The sequence below is a fragment of the Caretta caretta genome, chromosome 14 (genome assembly GCF_965140235.1).
Source record: "Caretta caretta isolate rCarCar2 chromosome 14, rCarCar1.hap1, whole genome shotgun sequence".
Taxonomy (NCBI): Eukaryota; Metazoa; Chordata; order Testudines; family Cheloniidae; genus Caretta; species Caretta caretta.
Genome location: NC_134219.1, coordinates 1620414 through 1647961, shown reverse-complemented (window position 1 = coordinate 1647961; position 27548 = coordinate 1620414). Strand labels below are relative to the sequence as shown.

The following is a 27548-nucleotide window of genomic DNA, read 5'->3' as shown; positions in this document are numbered from 1 at the left end:
TTGCTGGAAGGAGATTCATGAGGTGGGATAGGAATGAGCCTATGGCTACATTCAAAACCCCCATGACTAGGGCAGTCTACATGGGTCACACCCTCCCCACCGCCATGCTCTGCCTATGGCTTAACGCAGTGTGTGCTGTTGATGGTTTTAGCCTGGCTTCCTACTTTTGCTTTATACCGTTTATCATAAAGTGAATGTTTCTTTTATTGCAAAGAGAAAAAATTCATGTCTCCCCGCCCAAAGTAAACCAAAATACAAATACATTTCTCTCAAAGTGCAGTCGTTGGAGAAAACCAAGGGCCATTCGTCAGGCCGACATCAGAGGAGCCGCATTTGCTCTGACAAGCAGCAAAGGCTTATGTTTTATTCACCAGGCCTGAAAAATACCTTCCTGAAGAGGGGACCATAAATAACCTGGTGTGATGAATATTACACAGGATAAAACTGATAAAGCAAGGCCCCTAAACACGAGAGATGCACAATGAGGTTAGGAAAGCACATGGTTTTCATTACAGCTAATCCTGCATGACAGGCTGGCAAGTACAGAGGAGAACTGAGAGAGGGGAAGTCAGCCCCAGAGACATTTTCCATCCCCCTAATGAAAGGCGCGGGAGTGGGAGTTACTATGCATGTAGCATTCCACTGCACTGTTTCAGTGCTGCAGGTTTGCCTGTGTACAGTTCTAGGTGTCAATACAATGCACGCCGGTTATAAGAATCACTGATAGAACCGTATATAGTGATCAAGCTACTGGGACAAAATCATTTCTATACCTGACCTATACTCTGCTTGTAAGAATCGAATCAAATAATCCAGGATGGATGTGGTCAGGGCTGGCTCTAGGATTTTTGCCACCCCAAGCTCCGAGAGCGCAATTGCCCAAGCAAAAGGGTGGCCGGAATGCCGCCCCTGGAATTGTGCCCCCCCAAGCACGTGTTCGCTTTGCTGGTGCCTAGAGCTAGTCCTGGATGTGGTTCTTATAAAAGGAGTGGACTGTACATCCCAAATGTGGCTGCCCAGGTTCAGTGAGCAGATGGGGTCTTGCCCGTCAGTTTGTAGAGAGATCCCCATTTAACAGAGTAGGTGGATTACCGATTCCTTTGGCCTCTTAGCTTCAGTCTGAGACATAATTTTCTATGTCAGGGCTCAGTCAGAGACCTGCCCATGTGGCAGGCTCGTTGGCTGCTTAGCATGCAAGTTGGGGAGCAAACCTGGGGAGGGATAGCTCAGTGGTTTGAGCATTGGCCTGCTAAACCCAGGGTTGTGAGTTCAATCCTTGAAGGGGCCATGTAGGGATCTGGAGCAAAAATTGGGGATTGGTCCTGCTTTCAGCAGGGGGTTGGACTAGATGACCTCCTGAGGTCCCTTCCAACCCTGATATTCTATGATTCCTGGGCCAGTATAATTTACACCCCCCGTCCTGTCATTTGGCAGTAACATGAACTTGGATTCAGGGAGCCTCCGTTACACTCACAGCCACTTAGGTACCTCCTGTTCTGCATCACCTCTGAAGTAGCCCAGCAGAGGCACTGACGAAGGTTTGTGTTGGTGTGGCCTGTGCACTGAGGGCCTGAGCCTAGCGAGGGGTAAGTGTTGGAGGCTCCCACAATGGGAGAGGACAAAAGAACAGGATGGATAAGGTCCTGTGAGATTTCCATCCCCCCGTCGGACTTCCAGGGTAGGCTGGAGATCTTGCAGGATTTGGAGCCATAAAGTCTCTCGGGATTTGCAACAAGATTTGGAGCCATGATAGTAGCCCTGTGCTCAGGGATACCCACTTCTGTGTGCTGGTTTCCAGCAGTTAACCCATTCTCCCCCCAGCCTTGCAGCGGGCTATGCTAGTCACTGCTTTGGTGCTGGGAAGGAATTTTTCCCCATACCGCCAGACTGGCTGAGACTGCTTGGGTTTTTCACCACCTTCGCAGCGAAATCTAGGGACTGGGTTTTGGGCAACAGGCAGGCTGGGGTTCTCTTCTTTCTGGCGGCACAGTTTGGACCTAGGTGAAAGTCATTTAGTTGTGTCTACTTTTCGCAGGTGCCCAGTGTAGGAACTCGCTGATTTGGGCTCCAGATCAAAAATGGTAACATAGAGGGCATCCCAAGAGCATCTCCTTACAAGTTGGGGGTGTCTGGTCTTACCCCCTTGGGGGTATATGCCAACCAGGGTTGTGACACTACTCTGGGGGATCCACCCTATCAATGCACTTAATGGCAGAGCTGGCAGGGGGTTGAGGTCCCCCCTCGCCTCAACCCCCCAAAAGAGGAGGGATCCTAGCTAATAAATGTGGTGTCCATAGACACCCTCCCCTCCCCCCTGGTTGGTTGGCTTTGCCTGCATGGGAGCCCCCAAGAATTGGCAAAATGGGCTATGAGTGACTGCGCTGGACTGTCCCCTGATGGAAAACGAGGATGTAATTTGACTAATAAAATTGCAGCCTGGTTAAAGCCCCCACCACATGACCTGCCTCTTTCTGTGCAGTGAGCACCCCAAAGGGGTGATCTGCTTGCCTGTTAGTTGTTCTCCAGTGACAACTTCCCATCCAGGTAGGGTGGGCACTCATGCATTCCCAAAATACCGGAGATTCCAGTACTTCAGGAATGGCATGGGCCTGCTCCTGCCAGCGTGACCTCGGACACACAGAGTATGCCAAGTTGCACTGCATAGAGAGGTGCCATTTATAAGAGCGTGCCGTCCTGCTGCCGCTGGTGTGACTTTGTACCTGCCACATGGGGGCAGGGTGGCACGCTCTTAAAAATGGCGCCCCTCCATGTGGGGGGGGGGCACCATTTTGAGGATCTTGCCACTTCGCTCCCACCAGCCTGACTTTGCATGCAAGGTCACGCCAAGAGGGGTGAAGCCGCGTGCTCTTCAAAATGGCATCCTCTCTCTGACACCAGACAAAACCACGTCCAAATGGGGGACAAATCCAGGGACGACAGGAGTGTCCGGTGGAATGCCAAATGAGTGGCCTGCTTACATCTTGGCCTTTGGCATGTAAACGACTCCCCCAGCTATCCACACAGAGAAGGGACCTATGCCTAAGCTGGCGTAACGTACATGCTGAAGAAGCTAGAGAGGTGTAAATTACACCTTCTAGGCTGTCTCTTCACTGCCAGGTTAAATGGAGTGGCTGCACTTGTTAACTCCTCTAAGTTTGCCTAGCTGCAGTCAGAGCTGCCCCACTGCGAAAGAACATGAGGTACACACAGTGATGTGCTGGCCTAGAACTCAGCTTAGAGTCCCTGAGGGGCCTACCAGCTCCACTTAAAAGCACCACCAGGCTTGAGTTCAGGCTGTTATGTGTGGACGGGACTTGAGTTAAGGGCAACACTCGAGTTATAACGCGGTTTAGCTATGCGATGAAGACAAGGCCTTAGACTCACATATTGATCTGGCCCTTAATCCCTCATGTGCCTATGTGTCAATTCAGCTGAGGGCCTGATTCTACCCCCAGCTGGATACAAGTTACTCCCATTGAAGCAAATGGGTGATACTTTACCTAGGTTCTTCTCTGACTCTTTTGCCCTTAGTATCAGGCAGGGAAATATGAACCCCATTATACAGGTGGCACTGAGAGTGCAGGGAAATGAGCCCAGATCCCTTGAGTCCCAGGCCAGCACGGTCCTTGCCCATGTCCTAAGGGTGGAGGGGAAGGGGACCAAGAGGCCTTTGAAAGAGCTTTTGGTGTCAGTTGAAGCGGGTTTAGCAGCGGTGTCGCAGTATCGGGGAAAAGCAGACGGAGGAGCTAAGGGAATGCAGATGCAGTTTGTGTCTCTGATTCCATGGGGCAGAATGCTAGTGGCCCTTTGGGTACCATAACAACAGCACCAGTGTCTTTTATGATGGCATAAAAGCCCTAGCTTTCATAACTCCTGGAGTGCCATGTTACCTCAGCAGATCTCCAGGCTGGGGTGTGTATGGTGTAGGCATGCTCTCAAAGCCCTGTTTGGCTGCACTCCGTTCTCTGCATCTTTATCACTTTGGTTGTAGGTCGGAGGTATATGTATGTGTCTGCACATGTGAGTGCATTGTGCATTAATTCTTTCGGTGATCTCTCAACTATCCACAGTCTCATAGTTCCCCCTGAGGGACAGCTTTGTTGCTGGGAGCAGTAAAAGTTGTTTGTTTCCAAGGCTGTGATGCTGCTGTGCTGTGAATCAGCTTGGAACAAATCTGAGAAGCATGTATAAGGTCAAATTCTCCCTTCAGTTACAACTCTGCAAGCCTGTGTCAGTCAGTGGGAGTGTTAGGGTGCTTCAAGCATCTGAGGAGGAGAACATGGGGGGAAGCTACTGGCAGCCTGGAAGAGGGGGTGCAGGCTGATCCCTGAATAAAAGGATCTTTCTGCTTTTGCTTTTTGTAGACAAACCTCCTCAGATATTGTTTTGGAAACAGCTGCCAGAAGCCAGAGGCTGGGAGTGTGATGAGAGGCTATGCCCAGGGTATGATGCTCTCTGGGGCAGTATTCAGTTAATGAAATCTGCCCTTTGCAAGCCCATTCCTCACTGATATGCATGGTGGTTGTTTAATACAGATGTTCTCATCTGACTTATTGTTCATTCAGGCATCCAGGCCATCATAAAATACCATAAGCCCTTGCTTGTCATGATTGTGTGTGGTAGGTCAGCTCTGGGCCAGGCAACATCTGGAGGAGGAGAGTAGTATTTATTTATTGTATTACCATAACACCTAGGAGACCTAGTCATAGAATCGTAGAACCCTAAAGTTAGAAGGGACCACAAAGGTCATCTAGTCTAACCCCGTGCCAAGATGCAGGGTTTGTTATGTCCAATCCACTCAAGACAGATGGCTATCCAGCCTCCTTTTGAAATCCTCCAGCAAAGGAGCTTCCACGACTTCCCTAGGCAGCCTGTTCCATTGTCCCCCTGTTCTTACAGTTAGGGAGTTTTTCCTGAGATTTAAGCTAAATCTGCTGTGCTGCAGTTTGAACCCAGTGGCAAGCCCTCAGTGGCAAGAGAGAATAACTTTTCTCCATCTTCTTTTATGGCAGCCTTTCAAGTATTTGAAGTCCGCTATCATATCTCCCCCTTAATTTCCTCTTTTCCAAACTAAACATACCCAGTTCCTTCAGCTTGCTCATATGGCGGCATTCCATCCCTATGATCATCTTTGTCACTCGCCTGTGGATCCTTTCCAGTTTCTCTACATTCTTTCTATACATTGGTGACCAAAACTGAACACCGTACTCTTGCTGAGGCCTAACCAGCGCTGAGTAGAGTGGTACTATCATCTCCCGTGATTTGCATGCCCTGTCTCTGTTAATGGAACCTAAAATTGCATTTGCCGGTTGTTGGGTTTTTTTTGTCTTTTTTTGTTTGGTTGGGTTTTTGCAACAGCATCGTATGGGTGACTCATGTTGAGGTTGTGATTCACCATAACTCCCAGATCCTTCTCAGCAGTATTGTTGCCAAGCCAGTTATCCCCCATTCTGTATTTGCGCATTTGGTTTTTCTTCCTGAAGTGACATTTGTCTTTGTTGAATTCATTTTGTTGTCTATAGCCCAGTTCTCCAATTTATCAAGATCCCTTTGAATTTTAGTTCTATTCTCCAAAGCATTGATAACCCCTTCTCCCCCCAGCTTTGTCTCATCTGCTAATTGGATCAGTATGCTCCCTATTCCTACATCCAAGTCATTAATAAAGATGTTAAACAACACTGGACCCAGAACAGATCCCTGTGGAACCCCACTTCAGACCTCCCTCCAATCTGGCATCATTATATTAATAGTTACTCTTTGTTTGCGGTTGCTTAACCAATTATGTATCCACTTAATGGTAGTTCTCTTGAGCCTGCATTTCTCCAAGTTACTTATCGGAATGTCTTGTGGGACTGTGTCTAAAGCCTCGCTGAAGTCCAGGTATGTTATGTCCACTGCATTCCGTAGTCATGGACCAGGACCCCATTGTGCTATGTGCTGAATGAATGTAGAATGAAGACCGTCCCTGCCCAAAGAGCTTCCAGTCTAGGTGTAAGACAAGACAACAGGTGAATACTGACAGATGGGGGAGTACCAGGAGACAATGAGATAGTAATAGTCACAGCCCTTGCTGCACAGGTGGGTGTTGGTTTGTTCCTTTTCATAGTGCTGTTTGTGTCTGAGGATCTAATGTAGAGTCTCACAAAGTGAGACAAGTGCAACGACTTAAAGGGGGAAGCAGTTTGGCCAAAGACACAAGGTCATACACAGCAAGTCAAACTTCACCTTTGGCAGCAGAATCAAATCCATTTCACAACTGGGTGTGGATTTTACCACCCTGTGAAGCTGTGTCCATCTAGGGCTTCTGTTTCCACTGAACTTGTGCTGCAGCCCATGGTAGCCTACTCTAGAGTGTTTTCTCTACCTGTTCTCACACCATGTCCCACCTGACCAGCAGCAGGATAAATGCTTCCCACCACAGTCCTTGTGGGGAAGGGAGGAACATTGCTCCTTTCCCCTCCGTCTCCTCCCCTTTCCCCCAGTGTGAGAATAAGAATGTAAATAGCCTGCAGAATCTTGCACAACTGGTTGGTGGCCCCTTGTTATGTGCCTTGGGACTGGTGATGTTACTTTTGGTGACTAGTACATCTGGGGCAGGGGGTGGGATTCTGTTAAAGTCTGCAAAAACACAATCTAAATAGAGAGTAAATGTTTAATAAATAAAACTCTGACCTGATAACAAGTGGTGTATGAGAGAGAGGCATTTTGATAGATTTTAATGCAGTTCTGGAAATGCCATTTCACAGAATCATTACTTCATCTCCGCACAATCTCTCTGAAATTCCACAAAATCCAGTAATAGAAGTGTCACAAACCTTTCCCTGCCTAATAAATATTCACCGCTTGGTGCAGCACCACGGTCAGTTACACACCCCACAATCACACTCATTGCTCCCATCATTACATGCAATAACTGGAAAGAGCAAAAACAAGTGCGTGGTCTCTTTATGAATTTGTGTGTGAAGAATCTCTGGCTCTGCGTAAACAGCATTAACTCCTAGGTACACCCCCCTCCTTCAAATGCCTGTGTGGAGTTAATGGCCAAAGACAGAGGTGATGCTAAAAAATATTCTGAGAAGGGACACTGAGGTTTGCTTCCAGATGCAGAGAACAGAAGCCACTATGGGAGGAGTAGGAATTTTCCATGGATATGGCGGAGTGGTTGGAGTGGAAGGGATTCAGCCCAGGGGGAAGGGAGGTTAATGAACCACTCCTTGGAGACATGGTTTCCAATTGCAAATGGGACTTGGAAGAGACAGAACCCAACTATATAGACTTTCCTGAAAGTGCTAGAGCAAGAGGAAAGCTGATCTGAGCAAAGCTGCATTTCCTCTCAGTTATAGTGTTCCCCAGGCTGTGAAATGAGGTGTCCACAGACTGTCTAGCCCTCAGCAGGTCTATTTCAGCAGGAAGGATGCTCTTGTGGTTAAGGCCCTGTGGGGGGGGTCAGTAGTTCTGGGTTCCATTCCTTTCTGTGCTGCAGACTCTGCTTGAGCCTGGGCAAGGCATTTAACCTCTTGGCACCTCCCTTGCACATCAGTAAAATGGGGATGGTAACCCCTCCTCCCGACCTTTGTCATGTCAATTTACACTGTAAACTTTGGGGTGCCAGGAATGTCTTCTCTGTGTCTGGGCACAGCTAGTGTCAGGCTCTGCTTCCTGGCAGTAGTCCTGGTGGTTGGTGCAATGGTTGAAGCCAGCCAGAGGGTCAAGGCTGGGCTGAAGGGAGTGCTGAAACTGGAGTTGAGGGACAGGCTGTGGGTGAGAACTGTGGTCAGAACCCGTAGACAAGCCAACTCAGTATTGTTGTCAGAATCCAGATGCAGGCCAACAATTGAAGCCAGTTTGGAGTCAGCTCAGAGGTCTGGGGTCAGGAGATGGATGCAGGACTGGAGACGATCAATAACAGGACTGAAGCATGGTTGGAGTAGGGCACAGACCAGGCTGGGACAGGCTGGAACAAGACTAAGGCAAGGCTGGGACAGGGGCAGGAACCAGATCAATGGTAGGCTGGAAGCCTAGGGAGTCTGTTACACGGAGCAGCAGTGGAAGGGTTCCTGGCTGAGTAGCGCTGGTGCACAGCCTAACTTGCAGGTCGGGGTGGGGTGGGGTGTCAGAGAAATACCTGTGCCGGGGGGTCATCAGGGATAGACGGCTGCAGCAGCATGCCTGAGTGATGAGTCCCTGCAGGCTCTGTTGGAAGGGTGAGTCATGGCAGCCCTGGTCTGGCCACAGGTTTACCTCCCAGCTAGGCTGTTCCTAGAATACACCTAATGAAGTAAGGCACAGTTAGCCCAAGCACAGTGTTTGAGGAGGCCTAGGGACGCATTACAACCGAGGTGCGTTAGCGGAGCTCTCCAGAGGGTCGTACCCAGGGCGGAATAGTGCGGCTTGCATTGGTAGAGCTGTGGAAGAGGGACAGAGCACCACAGCTGTAGGCGGCAGGCCTGGATCCGCCTGCTTGGCAGCACGCCTGCTGTGTGCGTGAGGTTCACACAGCACTTGCACAGTGCCAGGCTCCCGTCATTTTATCTGCCTTTAACTTTCCTGAACATTCGTGTTTCCTCTTCATCCAATTCAAGAGAAATAAAAAGAAGGCTCCTTGGGAAAGAACTGCAGGGCACATCTTTAAAGGGCCCTCCATGTCTCTGAATAGCAGAGCATGAACAATGCAAGAAGCAACTCATTCACAGCCAGCCCATTCACAGGCTGCAGCAGGTTTCCACTCTGTAATCCTGGGCTTGGCGAATTCTTTGTAAACTGTGAGCAAACTTCCCTGTGAAAAAGTCTTTCCCTTTTCACCTGGAAACAAGGGTAGATCACACAGGCAGCTGAGGCGGAATGTCTGCAGTGCACAGGCAGGAGCCTTGCAATGTGAGCACTTATCTTTTACTGCACCATGTAATTGCCGCCTGATAGTCTAATCAACCGTTACAAACACGAACCCTCAGGAGAATTCACCAGTGTTGTTCAATATGTATCTTCCCCCACCTGCTCACCACCCTAGGCTCTGTCACTCACCCAGATACAATCCTCCTTTGGGAAGGCTGCTGGAACTGGACTGTGTGTACGCTGCCTGGATTCACCAGTCTCTCCAGTAAAGAGCCCCTTGCGGTGGGAGCTGTGGAGGCAGTGCAGAGCAAGCCTGGAGCAGGCTGAATTCTCCATCCTTTCCCACTGATACCAGTTTCGTAATTTGATAGCAAGGGAGATGCAGTCTCTCACTTCTGAAAATGCATATATGCCTGGACTACTTTGTCCCTCCAGCCCAGGGAGATGTGTGGGTATTCTGGGGGAATATTTCCATCTGCATTACTAGCCAGACTGCCTACGTGGCCTCCGCTGGAAGAGTGTTTCCGAGACACAAGGCCTAGGGTCTGGCCTGCAGAATTCCCAAGGACACGGGTGAGGAGCTTTGTACATGGAAATCTGGCTTCTGCCTTGGAGAGTTAAATTTGCTGCTCTTTTCCTATCTTCGCTGCTATAGCTGGGACATGTTCCTCCCTCCCAGCCTGACAATGCAATCTCCTTCCTTCTTTAACGCCTTAGCACCTTCCTCCTGGTTGTGTCACCTGCACAAAATGCCTGCTCACCAACAAGTCAGCAAACAGAAATTCTGGGGTTGCTTCCTAATCTAGGTCTCTTGCAGGGTGGTATTGTACACAGCTTTCCTCCTCTTTAGAGAAGGCATCCTGACCACTGTCAGCCTAAGAGATGGAGACATCTCCATCAGTGCACATCTCAGTACCTAAGGCTTCTGCCTTTCCTCACCATGACTTTGGAGCAGAAGGTGAAAGCAACATGTGCTAGAGCTAGCTGGAGTCTCCCACCAGTTGGCCACCTGTAGCTACTGACAGAAAGGAGTTCTGGGAAGGGACACTGCCCAGGCCCACTCCAGCAATAGCTTTGATGTGGAATGAAGATCTTGCAAACCCTTTCTTATGTGACCCGTAGAATCTTTGTGTCCATGCACATGGTGTCCTCAGATGCATGTTCTCATGCAGAGGCATATTTGCACATACATGCATGTGCATCCACATCAGGATTTGGTGCTTTGAGAAGAAATGGAAAGCACAGTCTGAGAGTTCCCTGAGTCTACCTGGCATTAGCCACCAGATGGACTGTCTGGCGATGCCCTCTGCCTGTCTGAATCTAGTTGGGAGTTAAAGACAAATCCCAGCCTTAAGGAGCCTTCCTCCTATCTGGCCTCAGTGCAGGCTACAGGAGTCCTCTCCATGGGCTTCAGGGCCCCAGCCAAATGCATTGTGCTGTCCGTTGCCCACCCCACGTGCCCCAGCTGCTTTTCCAGGGAAGCCTGCGTGTAGCAGATTCAGCCTGTTGAGGAGCGCTGGGCTCGGCTGTGTCTCTGAGCGATTCTCACTCACACTTTCTTAAGTAATGATTTATCTTTTTTATTTTGCTTTTCTCTCTTGGGTAAAACTAATGGCCCTGGCTGACATGACAGGGTGTATTGATTGGAGAGCGTGAATTAAGCAGCGCTCCATCTCGGGAACAATGAGAGCGAAGGTGGCGTGCTGGGTAAGAGCCGTGGAGGCGAACCCCAGCCTCGCCGGGCACTGCGTGCCAGGTGACATCAATCTCTGTAAAGAGCTTTTCAGCCCCTTCTCCGGTGCAGGTGATGGACAAGCCTAATTATGGCTGCAGCCATGATCTGCTGTCTCCCATCTGCTGTCTGCCATTGTGAAGCCTCTCTGGGGACTCGGCCTCCCTGATGTGGTTGTAGTTTATTTACTCCCTCTGGCCCTTTTGCCCCCCTGACTGATTGACTCAACTGCACAAATTGACCCCCTGTAACTGGCTTTTATCTCCTTTGTCCCTCTTGACTTCCCCACCCCCCTCAAAGCGCATTGATTTATCACCAAACTCCTTGCAGGTACCTGTCAATGGGCCAGTCTCTGCGCTGCTGAGCCACAAACAGAAAATTAAAATCAAAATGATAAACGTGGCTTCTTTGCCCAACACTCCAGGTTAGGCAGTGGGAACGCAACATTGGTGCTTGCCCACATGCATGGCGCACCAGGGCCCTGCCTGTTCCTGCAGCCTGCATGTGCTTTGCAGCCATTGATATGACTCGAGGCTTCTCTGTGCCCTTGTGATCAGTTTGTAGATGAATCCCTTGCAAAAGTCCAAGGGAGTGTGTGGGACTAGTGCTGTCGCTGTGAATCTTTTCCCTACCACAACTCCATGTTACAACAGCAAAAGTTATACCCCCCACCCTCAGTGTGTCCATAAAGAAAGGAAAAATGGTCGCATCCCCCTGGGCATGGCTGTGAGGGGACTGCAGACCAGGATGGAGACTCATGGGAAGTGCTGCGTTTGATGGGCATTGGTAGAGCTGTATTGGGGAAGTTCACACAGCACCTGTCTGCACTTCAAGTAAAAGACAATGTTGTCCAGGGGTTAGAATACTGAAGGGGCAGTCAGGAGGCCTGGCTACCACTGAGATCTTTTGGTGAGCAGCATGAAGCATCATTAGGGATGATCACTATAGATTGTGTCTGGAATGTCTCTGCCCACATCTCTCTCTTCCCAACAGCCAAAACACACCCACTACAGGGCTATGATTTCCCCAGCCATGTTCTGTATATGTCCAGAGAGGCCCGGGTCACTCCACCACTTAGCTCCTTGTGGAATTAGGGTGGGTAGGTAGTGCTAAGGAAGAGCATGCAGTCCACCTGCCAAAAGGGGAGGGGAGGCAATCAAAGGGCAAAGGCACTGAGGAGAAAGTCCCCAACTTTACTGAGACCTGGCCATTGCAGTGAGGCCCACAGCTTGCTCCCACTGCTGTCAGGACAAAATTGCCATTTATGGCAAACAAAGCAAGAGGTGGAGGGAAATTAGGCCCTGTCCCCTGAGACAGGAGGGTGGTGCGTTGGGCGCCCCAGCCACCATGTGCAGCACAAGGGACAGAGACAGCTCACGGGCGTCACTTAGGGGTATGGTCCTGAAAAGATGGACCCTCCTGCCAAGGGACAGATGGCTTGGTAACCCTCAGGCACTGGGATGCCCTGATCATAGAATATCAGGGTAGGAAGGGACCTCAGGAGGTCATCTAGTCCAACCCCCTGCTCAAAGCAGGACCGATCCCCAATTAAATCATCCCAGCCAGGGCTTTGTCAAGCCTGACCTTAAAAACTTCTAAGGAAGGAGATTCCACCACCTCCCTAGGTAACGCATTCCAGTGTTTCACCACCCTCCTAGTGAAAAAGTTTTTCCTAATATCCAACCTAAACCTCCCCCACTGCAACTTGAGACCATTACTCCTTGTCCTGTCATCCGCTGCTACTGAGAATAGTCTAGATCCATCCTCTTTGGAACCCCCTTTCAGGTAGTTGAAAGCAGCTATCAAATCCCCCCTCATTCTTCTCTTCTGCAGACTAAACAATCCCAGTTCCCTCAGCCTCTCCTCATAAGTCATGTGTTCCAGTCCCCTAATCATTTTTGTTGCCCTCCGCTGGACTCTCTCCAATTTTTCCACATCCTTCTTGTAGTGTGGGGCCCAAAACTGGACACAGTACTCCAGATGAGGCCTCACCAGTGTCGAATAGAGGGGAACGATCACGTCCCTCGATCTGCTGGCAATGCCCCTACTTATACATCCCAAAATGCCATTGGCCTTCTTGGCAACAAGGGCACACTATTGACTCATATCCAGCTTCTCGTCCACTGTCACCCCTAGGTCCTTTTCAGCAGAACTGCTGCCGAGCCATTCGGTCCCTAGTCTGTAGCGGTGCATGGGATTCTTCCGTCCTAAGTGCAGGACTCTGCACTTGTCCTTGTTGAACCTCATCAGATTTCTTTTGGCCCAATCCTCCAATTTGTCTAGGTCCCTCTGTATCCTATCCCTACCCTCCAGCATATCTACCACTCCTCCCAGTTTAGTGTCATCTGCAAACTTGCTGAGGGTGTGATCCACACCATCCTCCAGATCATTTATGAAGATACTGAACAAAACTGGCCCGAGGACCGACCCTTGGGGCACTCCGCTTGATACTGGCTGCCAACTAGACATGGAACCATTGATCACTACCCATTGAGCTCGACAATCTAGCCAACTTTCTTCCCACCTTATAGTGCATTCATCCAGCCCATACTTCTTTAACTTGCTGACAAGAATACTGTGGGAGACAGTGTCAAAAGTTTTGCTAAAGTCAAGGAACAACACGTCCACCGCTTTCCCTTCATCCACAGAGCCAGTTATCTCGTCATAGAAGGCAATTAGATTAGTGAGGCATGACTTGCCCTTGGTGAATCCATGCTGACTGTTCCTGATCACTTTCCTCTCCTCTAAGTGCTTCAGAATTGATTCCTTGAGGACCTGCTCCATGATTTTTCCAGGGACTGAGGTGAGGCTGACTGGCCTGTAGTTCCCAGGATCCTCCTCCTTCCCTTTTTTAAAGATGGGCATTACATTAGCCTTTTTCCAGTCGTCCGGGACTTCCCCGGATCGCCATGAGTATTCAAAGATAATGGACAAATCTCTGCAATCACATCCGCCAACTCTTTTAGCACTCTTGGATGCAGCGCATCCGGCCCTATGGACTTGTGCATGTCCAGCTTTTCTAAATAGTCCCGAACCACTTCTTTCTCCACAGAGGGCTGGTCACCTCCTCCCCATGCTGTGTTGCCCAGTGCAGTAGTCTGGGAGCTGACCTTGTTCGTGAAGACGGAGGCAAAAAAAGTATTGAATACATTAGTTTTTTCCACATCCTCTGTCACTAGGTTGCCTCCCTCATTCAGTAAGAGGCCCACACTTTCCTTGGCTTTCTTCTTGTTGCCAACATACCTGAAGAAACCCTTCTTGTTACTCTTAACATCTCTTGCTAGCTGCAACTCCAGATGTGATTTGGCCTTCCTGATTTCACTCCTGCATGCCTGAGCAATATTTTTATACTCATCCCTGGTCATTTGTCCAATCTTCCACTTCTTGTAAGCTTCTTTTTTGTGTTTAAGATCAGCAAGGATTTCACTGTTAAGCCAAGCTGGTCGCCTGCCATATTTACTATTCTTTCTACACATCGGGATGGTTTGTCCCTGTAACCTCAATAAGGATTCTTTAAAATACAGCCAGCTCTCCTGGACTCCTTTCCCCCTCAAGTTATTCTCCCAGGGGATCTTGCCCATCAGTTCCCTGAGGGAGTCAAAGCCTGCTTTTCTGAAGTCCAGGGTCCGTATTCTGCTGCTTTCCTTTCCTCCTTGTGTCAGGATCCTGAACTTGACCATCTCATGGTCAATGCCTCCCAGGTTCCCATCCACTTTTGCTTCCCCTACTAATTCTTCCCGGTTTGTGAGCAGCAGGTCAAGAAAAGCTCTGCCCCTGGTTGGTTCCTCCAGCACTTGCACCAGGAAATTGTCCCCTACAGTTTCCAAAAACTTCCTGGTCTGTCTGTGCACCACTGCGTTGCTCTCCCAGCAGATATCAGGGTGATTGAAGTCTCCCATGAGAACCCGGGCGTGCGATCTAGTAGCTTCTGCTAGTTGCCGGAAGATGTGTGGGCATGATAGCACGAGACCAAATCAATACCACACATAGGTGAGAGAAAGGGTCTAAGAAAAACCCTTTGGCCAGGTTGTCGATGTGTAAGGAATGCACACAAAGAGCCATGTCTCAAAAGCCAGTGGGGAGGAATGGGCTAAGCCTGCCCAACCCCTCCAGCCAGTGGCACACGTGTGCTGCAACCTCCCCGTCCCCACTGCCCCTAGACATAGCTAGCAACTCAATCCTTGCTGAACCTACATTGCTGAATTTCCATGGACTAGCTTTCTGGGATCCCAGGAGTGTGAGAGCATAAGAACGGCCACTCTGGGTCAGACCAATGGTCCATGTAGCCCAGTGTCCTCTCTCTGACAGTGGCTGGTGCCAGATGCTTCTGGGGGAGTGAACAGAACAGGGCAGGAGTGATCCACCCCATCTTCCTGTCCTGGCTTCTGGCAGTCAGGGTTTAGAGACATCGCAGGCATGGGATTACATTCCCAACCATCTTAGCCATCGATGGACCTGTCCTCCATGAACTTATCTAGTTCTTTTTGGAACCCAGTTATGCTTTTAGCCTTAACAACATCTCCTGGCAAAGAGTTCCATAGACTGACTGTGTGTTGTGTGAAGAAATACTTCCTTATGGGTTTTTTTTTAAACCTGCTGCCTATTAATTTAATCAGGTGACCCCTGGTTTTTGTATTGTGGGAAAGAGTAAATAACAGTTCTCTATTCACTTTGTTCACACCATTCATGATTTTATAGACCTGTCATATCCCCTCCTTTGTTGTCTCTTTTCTGAGATGAACAACCTAATCTTTAGTCTCTCCCCCATGGAAGCCATTCCATACTCTTGATCATCTTTGCTGCCTGTCTCTGAACCTTTTCCGCTCCACTATATCCTTTTTGAGATGGGGCGACCAGAACTGGACACACTATTCAAGGTATGGGCACACTGTGGATTTATTTAGTGTCATTATGGTAGTTTCTGTCTTATTTTCTATCCTTTTCCTAATAGTTCCTAACATATTGTTAGTCTTTTTGACCACTTCTGTGCATTGAGGTGAAGTTGTCAGAGAACTATCCATGGTGACTCCAAGATCTCTTTCTTAAGTGGTAACAGCTAATTTAGAATTCATCGTTACATATGTGTAGTTGGGATTATTTTTTCCAATGAACATTACTTGGTACTTATCAGTGTTGAATTTCATCTGCCATTTTGTTGCCCAGTCACCCAATTTAGTGAGACCCCTTTGCAACTCTTCGCAGTCTGCTTTGGACTTGAATATCTTAAGTAATTTTGTATCATCTGCAAACTTTGCCACCTCAGTATTTACCCCTTTTTCCAGATCATTTATGACTATAATATGTTGAACAGGACTGGTCCCAGTATGGATCCTTGGGGGACCCCATTCTTTACCTCTCTCTGTTGTGAAAACTGGCCATTTATTCCTCCCTTTTGTTCTTCTCTTTTAACCAGTTACTGATCCATGAAAGGATCTTCCCTCTTATTCCATGATGGCTTAGTTTTCATAAGAGCCTTTAGTGAGGGACCTTGTTAAAGGCTTTCTAAAAATCCAAGTACGCTCTATCCACTGGATCACCCTTGTCCTCCTCACAGCACAGCAGGGCATTCCATGTAGTCTCGCAAGGTGCCAGCCACTGCATGAACTGTTAGAAGGAATCTGTGCACTCCTCTCCCTCTCCTGTTTGCACCCTTTACAGCAGTGATTTGGTTTTCAAAGAACTTAGGTCAGGGAAGGGGGATCCCAGTTATTGCTGGATTATGGAGTGGAGGATTTAATGAAGGAAGACCTCCACAGAGGTGATGTGAGTTTATGGGTTGTCTATGTAATATCATTGGCAATAATTTTCAGTGTGGGAGAAGGGGCTGGAAGATCAAAGCGTTGATTCTGCTCCTTCCGTCCTTTGGCTGGACCAGGCTGCAGCCAGGGGAGGTTATAGTGCCTCCCAGGTGCTCATAATGAACCCTAGATGCTGTCACATGAATAAAGACAATGCTAGTAAAGCAGGGAGGGGAAGGGCCTTGGAGTCTGAGAGACCAAGGCGGTGCGGGGCTGGAAATAAAAGTCATGTATAACTTCTCCATCTTCACGTGATGGTTCAGAGGAGGGTGGGAAAGTCAGAGCTGGGGTTAGTACTGGGAGAGATTTCTCTGCAATGGGGTCTGTTAGAAATACTGCAGTACTGAGTATGTGACAACGCATCTCCGTCCTGGCCCCTGGCCCCTTGCTAGTCTGGTCCTGGGCTCCCAACACAGCTGACAGTGCGCTGATCTGCATCCCCCACTTAGGATTTCTGTCCTCTCCCCACCACCAGCTCTGGTGGCGAGACCGTCCCAGAGAGCATGCTCTGAACGTGTGTCCATCCCAAGCTCTGGGTACCCCTTACCCCAAACTTGAGTCCTTAAATAACATGAAAGCACTTCTGTGCACTGCACTGGCCCTTTGCAATGATCCACTCCTGCCATGGTGTCCATTAACAACCCTTTCCAGACACAGAGAGCAGACTGGCTTTCACCTAGCACTCTTCAGCCAAAGCGCTCTCACGGAGGCAGTCAGCACCATTATCCCTATGTTATAGATGGAGAAACTGAGGCACGGAGTGGGGAAGCAACTTGCCTCAAGGTCTCATAATCAGACAGTGGCAGAAGCACTAATAGGACCCAGGTCTCCTGACTCCTACATCTACACACTGCCTTCTAGATCATTCTGCTTCTGACGCGCTCAGAGCTAGAGCTTGATGTCCTTTTGGCTGAAGCTGAGGAAAGGTTGGAGGGGGCAAGGAGGTTCCGAAAGCTTCTCGCCCCATGCCGTGCTCCACTAAGGCTGTGATGTCCAGCAGTGCTTAGCTACAGGGAGGAGAGGTGCCTCTGGTCAGCATGTGTTGTGGGTCAAGTTCTGTCCCACCTCCTCCTGACCCCACTGCCAACAGCGTCTTAAAAAAACAATTGATTTTCCTTGCTGCTAGTGCTTAAGCTGGACTTCGCAGCAGCAGCAGGAGAAGAGGCCTGATTAGAATCTCTCTGAAGAGGGCAGTGAGTTATAATAATGGACACTCTTCTAGCTGTCTGTGCTGCTCATAAATCTATCCCCTTCCGAAAGTGCAGATGGTCCATAATCGTCCATCATTCCAGAGTCCAGCACTGTACAGCTCCTGGGTGGGTTTCTCCTCTGAGGCTTCTTTTTCTGCAAGCTAAACGGAACTGCGACTCCATGCAAGCTCTTTCTGTAATGGAGTGCAAGCAGCCCAACCGTCAGCAGTGATTTAGGAGAGAACGGACAATAAATATCCTGAGGTTGGTGCTGGAAGCAGCCAGCATGAGAGGGAGGGAGCCAGGCCTGTAGCTGTACTTACACAGACCAGTGTGGGTGGCTACTTAACCAGGGCTTGGGCAGCTCACTGGGCGTGTGGGAGCAGGGTCTGGACTAGGGGAGACTGAGGGATCTTTCGAAGGATCCTTCCGCTTGCCATTTTCCTTGAGCCCCTGGGGATGCAGCATTAGCCTGGGCTGAAATGCTGAGCTGTATGGAGGCTTGGTCCTGCCATCCCCTGAGAGCCTGCACTGGGTCACCAGGGTGGTGGTAGCTCAAAGTAGTAGCATGGTGGTCCTGTAAGAGTGGGCCCTCAGGATACTCCTGTGGCACAAGAGCAGACCTAGTGTGGCAGGTCCCCGATGGCTCCAGCATGGCATCGCTGTGGGAATCAATGCAGTGCCATTCCAAGGGGCTGCTTCAGCTTGGTACAGTGATTTCAGCCAGTGCCAGCAGTAGCAGTAAGGGTCAGAGTAGCCTTCCCAGAGAGGAGGAGGTGAGTAATCAGGTCAGGGAGGGCCCTGGGCATGTCTTGAGGAGTGGACAGTGTTTCAGTGTCTCATCTCTCCATCCCCTCTCCCACGTTCCTGACAGCCAAGGTGAGAGAACTGATGGATTATTCTCTGCATCCTTGAGCTGGGGGGCTGGTCTCCTTCCTTGCCCCTGCTAACCCGCATCTTGCCCGGGCTGAGTTTGAGGGGGAAGTTTAGTTGGAGAGGCAGAGACAGGAGGCAGATATCAGGCACCTTGTACTGCTGTCAGCTGGAGCCCAAGAGGCTGCTCCTAACCAGGCTGTGAGCAAAGCAGTGTGTTTTAATTACCTTTTCCAGCCCAGGAACCAGCCTGCCTCTCACACTAACCCATAAAACCAGAGTTTCCATCACAGGATTCAGTCTGCCCCTCTTATCAGTGCTACTGGTACAAAGTGTGCGTTTTGAAGGCTAAAACTGCACCCCTCAACTCATTTGCCAGATGTCAGCTAACATCAGGGCTGCCACTGGCCCATGGCTGATTGGTTGGCACATGGAAACGCTCTGCTGTATGGCATGCACCCTCCTGGCAGAGAGAATGTTACAATGCACAGTCCAGGTCACTCAGTGCCACTTACTGGCTGTTTGTTTCCTGTGCTGTTAGCTTCTTTTCCTCCCAGCCCCGCTTTGTGCTGTGCTGCTCTTGGGGTAACGTGTGCTCTCAGCATTTGGAGTGCAAGGCAGCCAATCTCAGCTGCTCTCCTGCCTTTTGCTGCTGAGAGGTGCTGTAGTCTCATGCCTCATGGTGTGTTCTCCTGGCCTTGGAGGCTGTCATGCTCCATGCCTCAGTTCTCCTTAGCAAGTTCTTTCCCATCCCTGCACCTGTGGTGGGTAGGATTGGGCAAGCTGCTGCTGCTTCTCAATGGGAACCTGAAGGACTGCAAACAGATTTAACCGTGTGGATGCAGAGTTCTCCCCTCCCCAGCTCTGCAGTGGAGCAGCCGGCTATGACATCTCTCTGGTCACCGATTAAAAAGTTCTTTCATTTGCATTTTAATGAGTTGCTGGAACTGCCCCGCATTTGTGCTACCCCACACCTCTCGCAAGCAGCAGGCAGATTGAGCATGGCATAAGGTGCAAAACTTAACAGCTTCTCTGCAAAGCCAGCACAAAGGAGAGCAGAAGACTTCTCAGTACCTGCTGGTGCGGAAAACAGGCCAGGAGTTGAGAAGAGCTTGTGAATTGTAACCTCTCACACTCCAAAAGTGCTTCACGGCCTAATTCAAGCAATGGCAGCACCTACCACTGAAATGTTCCCATGGGACGCAGCACAGCTGTCTAAGACAGGAAGTGAAGGAAAGTTCCAAATCCACTTGAAGCTGCAGGGAAATGTAGGGAGACAAGCTAAGGGCAGCTTGCTGTCTCCTTCCCTGGAACACTACCTTTTGCAGCTCCATTGGAGCTGGTCATGGACCCGTCTGGGGTCAGAACAGGTTTGGAATGAGAAGCTAGAAGAGGATTCATGTTCTCCCTCTCTCTTCCATCCCCACCCTTTCTCTTCCTTCCTACATCTTCCTGCTTGCTCCCCAGAAGATCTCATAGTACCTTTCCCAACATGCAAAGCGAGGGGCTGTGTGTGCAGCAAGTTACCCAGCAGCCCATTGTCCCTAACGAAACAAACTCCTTTGTGCTGATCTGCCTTCACAGTAACCCAGATCCAACAACTTTCTATGCCTGGCAGAATTGTTCTCTGACACCTCATCAAGCAAACAGTCAACAGAATTCCAAGTCATTGCTCTGCTGCAGCCTCAGGACACAGAGAACCCAGGGAGGCAGAGTTTGAAAATAAAGTGTGCGCGTCAAGTCTCCATTACAGCAGTCTTTCTCTCGGCAGCTTCAGCCCCTGCTTGTTATTGGTTTAAGGTGTTAAAGGTGCTCTGGCTTTGGGGCTGGTTACAGGCACCTCTCCACAGTCTCTTCAGCCCTTGCTTTTCCCTCTTTGCGTGTGTTTTGGTGTCTCTTGGAGTTTGATGGTTCCCCGCTCTCTTTGGCTCCTGCTCTCTATGGGATGCCAGAGGGCCTTGTTCCCCCTGGCTGGTCCCCGCTAGGGAGAAGCCTGCGGACACGTGCTGCAGTATTGATGCTGACGGTGGTGGTGCAGGCAAAATGTGAAACCCAGCTGTGTTGTTAGGTATCTTTATCGACTCCCACGCAGGAGTCAATAGCAGCTTTGTTATAGTTATTGTACTTGGTAGTTAATATCTGACACTTGTCTGAGTCTGTAGAGACCAGGGGATGAGGGCAGGGGCTCATCAGGTTCAGATCCTCCTTGGCCTAGAGTCAGGGCACAGATTCCTCTCCATGGGGCTCGAGCCATGGGCCAGAGGATTTCATTCTTCAGCCTGGCCAGCAGCCTGTAAGAGCATCTAATCCCAGCCTTCCCTGGGGACGGAGTTTGCCCCGTCACCTCCCTTCCCTAGAGTTTTGGCTTTCCAGCACATTTCTGGGTTCTGGAGGTGAATGGCCCAAGTGCTAAGCTGCACCTTCCCCAGCCAATCTTAGTATGATTTTTTCTGCAGCAATCCCATTCTGTTTTATTTGGGTTAATTGTCCCCTCTGGTCTCCCATGAAGAAATGGTAGATGGCACATTCCTGCTGCCAACCTGGCCTGCACAGAAATCTCTGCAATAGCCCCAAGTGGGAAATGGGGCCTACCGTTTGCCCTGGCAGGCAGCAAGGGGTGCTAATAGGAAATATCAGAGCTTTCCTCCAAGGAGCCCCCCACTAAACCTCTGACTGCCAGAAGCTGGGACTAGATGACAGGGGATGGATCAATGAATAAATTGCCCAGTTCTGTTCACTTCCTCTGAAGCACCTGGCACTGGTCTTTGTCGGAAGACTGGCTGCTGGGCTAGACTGACCATTGGTCTGACCCAGTGTGGCCGTTCTGATGTTCCTGGTGCCAAGCAAGCTGTATTCAATTCAATCTCCTTTTTATTGGCGCTGCCTCCAGGGCGAGCTCCAGAGGCTGTACCCACCTCTGCCGAGTGGCCTTATTTACAAGAATCCCCCTGGCATGGCATTTAAGTGCCTCTATTAACACTCTGCATTTTGCTCATTGCAGGCCTGGGCCCACTGAGACCCTCGTGTGGCAGGCAGCGGGCAGCTGCAGAAACGCTAGGTTGCTTTAATTGGTTTGAAGCTCTTGCTGCCGGCAGTGGACCTGGAATTTGATCAAGCAGCTTTTATTAGCTTGTAATACTAGAAGTGTAAGTGTATGGAATCAAAGCAAGGCAGGCTCTGGCATGTGCTGAGAACCGCAGGGCTGGAGGGGAGAATGGCTCTCACTGCCAGGCGCCCCAGCAAATTAAAACAACCCAGCATCCTGTTAAAGGAATTGAGCTCCTAATTATGGTGCTGCTCTCACATGAACAGGCACATGCTGCGAAAGCAGCCCAGCTACCTCCACACTGTGGAAGAAATCCAGCCTCTGCTGTACAGGTGATCCTTCCCATCCTGGGAGAGCCTCCCCGTTCCATGGGCAGAGCCCACTTTGCCATGGATCTGTGCCCCTCCCAGTGCCCGTATGGTTGGTAGGTCCATGGTGCTCTTTGCAGACCCTGTGCCTGCTGACATTCTGATAATCGTTTGCTAAAGAGCATGTAGGCTGAACCATGTTCCAGTGCTCAGTCTGTTCGAGCATGTTCTAGTCTCCAGGGGAAGCAGGGAAAGCTCCTTCTCACTGGAGCCGTTTTAAGATAAATATGCCCTAGGGAACAATCCTGCAGGGAGCTTTGGGGGAAGATTCCATTCCCATCTCTGGCAGCTTTAATTCCACCTGTGAGACCTAGAGCTCTGCACACTGTCACCTGCACTCAGACTTCCTCCTCTGGCACTGCCTGGCCTTCCTGTGCCACTGGGGTGCCTCGTCGGGTCCTTTCACTGATGCTGACTCTCTCCTTGCTGAATCCAGCTGTCAGCCTGGCTGTGCATGTGCTGGGCACGTTGACAAGGGGGTTAGCTGGCCTGATGGCTCCTGCTGTCACAGCTGCACAGAACTGCTTTCAGTGAGAGGCTGTGGCTGCAGCAGTGAGTTCTTGGGGCTACTGGGTATGTCTGCACTGCAATCAGGTGGTGTGATTGCAGCACATGTAGGCATGCCCCAGCTACCTTCCATCTAGCTAGATCAAAGCTCTCTTAAGTACCAAGAGCAGGGTAGCTGCGGTGGCAGGGGTGGTGCCATGGGCTCACAGCTTGATCACGTGTGTACCCAGGGTTCTGGGCAGGATTGTCCTTGGGATGCTTGCCTGTGCTTCCAGCTGCTGCTGTTACTCAGGCTAGCTTTGATGTCGCTCAGGTGTGTCTAAACAAGTTGCAGTCATGCTGATTGCAGGGCAGACATGTCCATTGCTCGGGAACAGGCCCCAGGGACTGACAATAGCCACAGGGGGCTGAGCCAGCAAGGGGTGTGCCACTGTCAGGTCTCTGTGTGCGGAAGGTAGTGGTAGAGAGATCTAGGCAGTGACATGGGTGGCATTGGAGGTGCAGAGGACAGCACTGGGTAGGTGCCAGAGTCAGGGTTATTGTGGCTGGGGCACAGGCACAGAAGTCAGGGGTGCCCAGGAGAAGCTCAGGTGGCAGAGGGGGAGTGTGTTTCAGTGGAGCGGGTGGAAGTGCAGGGGTCAGGGTTATCAGGACTGGGGCACAGGTGAGGAGGTCAGGAATGCCTGGGTGTGGGGAGAGATGCAGGAGAGGAGTACCCATGTGGGTGTGGGGAGGCCGGGATATGTCTGTCTGGGGAGGAGGCAGGATTTCAAGAAAGGCAGTTCCTGTGGTGCGTGCCAGTTTGCTGAATCTCTTTCATCAGTATTTGTCATCTGGCTATGCCAAGAGCAGCACCCAATGCGGGACTGTCAGTATGGCTGGGTTCTCTCATACAGGACCCTTTGGCAGGGCATCTGGACACGCCTCTGCAGAGATCTGCACAGAGTCTGGGTACGTCTCTAGAGTTACTGTGGCTCACCTGGGGTTTGCACTATGTGTCAGTGCTGTCTAGTTGGCTGGGGTGGGCCTGTTTGGCAGTGGATCCTGCTCTTTGGCTTTGGCGCGTAACAGGCACTGGGGAATGTGGGTTTGAACAGGAATCTCAGTAGCTCCAGAGCCATGGGCCTAGCCTGTTGGCATTGCCAAATGTCGTTGCACTGCCTACCCCGCACAGGAGAGCAGCAGAACTGCTTGGCATTAGCCTTGGAGTACATGGCTGCTGAGAACAGCAGCGGCACTGGGAGTCCACCTTGGCAGAGGAGCAGGGCAGGGGCAGCAAACCCAAGGGTGATTATTGGGTAGGTTCGTGGGCTGGCACCTCGCTTTGCCTGCAGTAGATACAGGCAGCTGGATTCCCTTCTCCTGACCAGCTGTTTGGCAGGCTTCTGCCAGAACAACTTCCAGCGTTGAAGTCTTGTGCCAGCACAAAAGCCCCTGCGCTGACTCTCCCTGTCCATGAGGTACCAGCCCTTGTGCTGGCTAGTAGCTGTGAGGGCAGCTCCAGCCCTGTCGTTCTCCCTGTCCCAGCTACTTTCCCAAATGGGGAGGGCTTGAGGCCAGCGAGGAGGTTCTGGCAGCAGCTGCCAGGTTTATTAAGCTGATAAAACAATGTTAAGTATCCACTCGCTGGAGCCCCTGACGTCTCTTTATGTGCGGAGAGGAGCCTTACGCCTCTGAACTGATGATTGTTTTGTAATGCTAATAAATAGAGAGGAACAGGTAGCTCTGCGACAGGCTGCAGGAGAGCCGCTGCCTCCCTCCCCCGGGCCCCTAACACAGTGCCTTGCCAAGCAAAGGGGCTGGGCGGGGAGACACACAGCAGCATCCCGCACCCGGCACACCAGGAGCTGCTCCACAGGCCTCTTCCTTTCTCCTCCCTTCTTCAATGAGTCACGATTAAGTCAATTACCCCAGCCCTGGAGCCTTCTCTGGCTATTGCTTTGGTCCATAAGTCTCTTGGGAATAGGTGGTATTCCTGGGTCTTGTCACGGCAGCCCCCTGCTCAGTGTCCTCTGCTTCGCTGGGTGAGTTCAGGAGCAGACCCCCTTTGTTCTCCTGGCACTGCCCTCCGAGAGTCAATGGGAGTGTGATGAGCCTTGTGAAGCCAGGCACCCAGCAGCCGCTTGCTGCTATCTGCTTGGCATGGGGAGGAGGAGTGGCAGCACTGGCTGCCCCAGGCTGGGCCTTTTCTGACTGCCCCAGAGAGTGGGTGGGAACACGCGCTGTAATGGCACATACTGTCAAGTCTTGGGGAGTTCTCCCCAAGCACGGAGAGGAGCCCCGCTGAGGTTGCTTGGCCCACAGGGAACCCTGGTGTGTTATCCAGCTGTGGGGGTTAGTGACGCTGTTTGCTGCCCAGATTCCAGCCTAGGGAATGGCATCTGGCTGGGCCGAGGTCCCCTGCAGTCTGGCGTGAATAGGGGGTTCTGAACTGCTAGCATAAGCTGTTGCCTTCTGCCCCAGTGAGGCTACTTTTCCGGCTGGTAAGAAAAGTGATGCCTATGTGTAGTTTTGCATCACCAATTTGTAAAACGCTTTGGGACGCACCTGCTGCAAGGAGGGAGGCAGTTCCTGCCTGGAGGGGAAATGTAGGTGTAGCAGAGGGTCATTCTCTCTCTCCCCCCCCACCCACCCACCCACCCACACACACACATTATGCTATGAGGTTCTCTCAGCAGCAGAATGAGTCAGTAAATGACACAATGGAGCCAGAACTCCAGGCTGTCCCAGGTCAGTTTGCAAAAAGTTGGAGGATCAGGAAAGCAGAGGGGTCTTTAGAAATCCATTGTTCCAGTAATTACACATGTGATGTTGCTCATAGTTACCTACCTACACTGTTTCCCAGCTCGAGTGTCCACACTTCATTGTAAACCTGGGTTTACAAGTGCTAGACCCAGGTCTCCCAGCCGAGCTAACGTCCATACTGCCCCGCTCAGACCTTCTGACTTGGCTCTGCGGCTTGAGCTGCATCAACGCTGCAAAATTACAGGGCTTGGACCTGAGTCACAGCAGGACTCAGGCTCTGACCCATCCCCCAAGGAGGGTCCTAGGACCTGGCTCCTGAACACTTGGTGGATTTGTGTGTGGATGGAAGCAGGGTTTGGGCTCAAACTTGAGTCAGAGCCCAGGCTTAGTGTGCAATGTAGACATACTTCTCTCAGGGCTTGGCCGAAATTGTCCTGAGCCTTCCCTTTGCTGCAGCATATCTGTACTGAAGAGTGTTATTAGCCAATCCTCTGGCAGCATGCAAAGCAGGCTGTGTATAATAGATAATAATTAATAGACTGCTTAGACGGCTAGCTAGGTAAGTAGATAAATAATTTTAATTATCCTTGGGGAGGCTGTAAATTCGCACACAGCCCTTTATTAAACTCTCTGTTTACAACAGTCATTTATATTGTGTGTCATTTTGCATAAAACCCCCTTGGGGTCAAATAACACTGTATAATAACTGCTCCTTTATTACCATCTCCTCTGCTTGAGAGCAGGTAATGAGGAGCTGTCAGAGCAGCGCAGGGCGCAACATGCAGGAGCCCTAGGGCTCCACTCAGTTCCCCTCGGGAGGGGGGTGGGCAGTAGCCTATGTTTAGGTCCGTCTTGAATACCTGTATTACACTTGGGCCTTGTACTTTAGGCAGGATTTTCATTCCATTCCCCAGCGATGGCCTGAGCCTATTAATGCCCTTGGCTGTTTCCCTTTATTGCACCAGATGCCACACTGAATTTGGGCTGCTATAAAGGAAAATCTCTCTGGAGAGGCCTGGGGACTGACTGCGAGTGATTGATTCCCAGGTGGACAGATTGGGGATCTCCCTTATCTCCTCCAAAAATAACCAGCTGCCTGTCCACAGGGCCAGGCACAGGATGGATTGGTTAGCTTTGGTCTGTTGCCTCCTCCTTGGCTTGGCTGGCAGGGGAGAAGGATGGAGGGTGACGAGGTACCAGAGGACATTAAACCATCTGTGCTAAGCAGCCTTCAGCAACTTGCAGCCTGATCCCACCCTGCTCTGAAGGAGCAATCTGCCTTGCAGCCTTTCTAAACCCAGCACCCAGATAGGCCAGATTGCCTTTGATTTGATGTCAGATGGGCATCAGCAGAGCTGGGTTGTGGGGAGGCCAAAAAAAGTACCTTTGCTTTCATGAGCACCAAGTTCATACCATGAAATCCAGACCCAGCTTCCTTCCAAGCCAGCCATCCAGGGCCTTGTCTACACTCAGACTTGAGGGGTTATGTTAGCACATGTTCTAATCGTCTAGTGTAGACAAGGCCCCTGGCCATTAGCATGGGCAAGGCTGGTGGAGTTAAAGCCCAAAGATCGACCTGTTCAGTGCCTGTGAAAGTCTCTGCACTGCCCTGTGTACACTAGCATATTCTCCTGCAGGGAACTTGGCCATTCAGAGCTGTTGAGTTACCACTTCTCAGCCAGAGGATGCTGGAAACATCCTGTCAGAAGAACACTCAGGGCAAGATCAGTGAGGACACTGCAACAAGTGGGCTGAGTTTGTCAGGTGATGGAGGGGACAGAAGCTGGACTGGGGATGCAAAGCTCTTTCTGGTTTTACTGAGAGCAGACTGTACTGCAGTAATTCCCTGCAGGTTAGCTCTGCGGCTGTCCCAGCCCCTGCTGTTGAGCCAGATGCTACAGGGGCTTCAGCGCTGCCTGTTTTAATGAGCTCTCTTCTGGGCCAACTAGGGGAAGAAGGAAATGAGACTAGAAGTTAGTTTCTAGGAGGCTTTCATGCTCTGCCTCCCTTCCCCATTAGCCTCTGCCTTTTCTAGGGCTCTTTGTAATTGTGGAGATGAATTTTGGTGCCTGCAAATGAGGGGATGTCTGGCCAGAGCTAAACAAATGCAGCCAAATGCTGATCAGACTCCTTTCCCAGGCATGTTTACATGCTGCTCCTCACTCCCGACCACTAGCCTCCCTGCCCTTCCAGTCTTCAGTCCCCCAAGCTCTCTGATGCTTCTAAGTCCACGGAGAGACTGTGACAGAAGCACTGAATCTGAGCCCTGCTGAAGGCAGGGCAGGTGAGGACTTTGCCCGCAGTTTGAACCCCAGTTTCCACTTGTTTGTGGGTAGAAGCCGGAGGTAAGGTGAGGCTTTTCCAGGAGCTATAGTTTAAACCAGTCCTGTATTTGTAGTACAGTAGTCTCCCCTAGACCATTTCCAGTCTCTGACCCCTGAGTTCTCTGCCAGCTAA

At 50.6% G+C, this 27548-nt stretch overlaps 1 protein-coding gene across 23 annotated transcripts in view; it reads left to right on the top strand.

Annotated features, from left to right (window-relative positions):
* Positions 1 to 27548, top strand: part of RBFOX3 (RNA binding fox-1 homolog 3) — a 353230-nt gene that overhangs the window by 202040 nt on the left and 123642 nt on the right. The window lies entirely within an intron of this gene.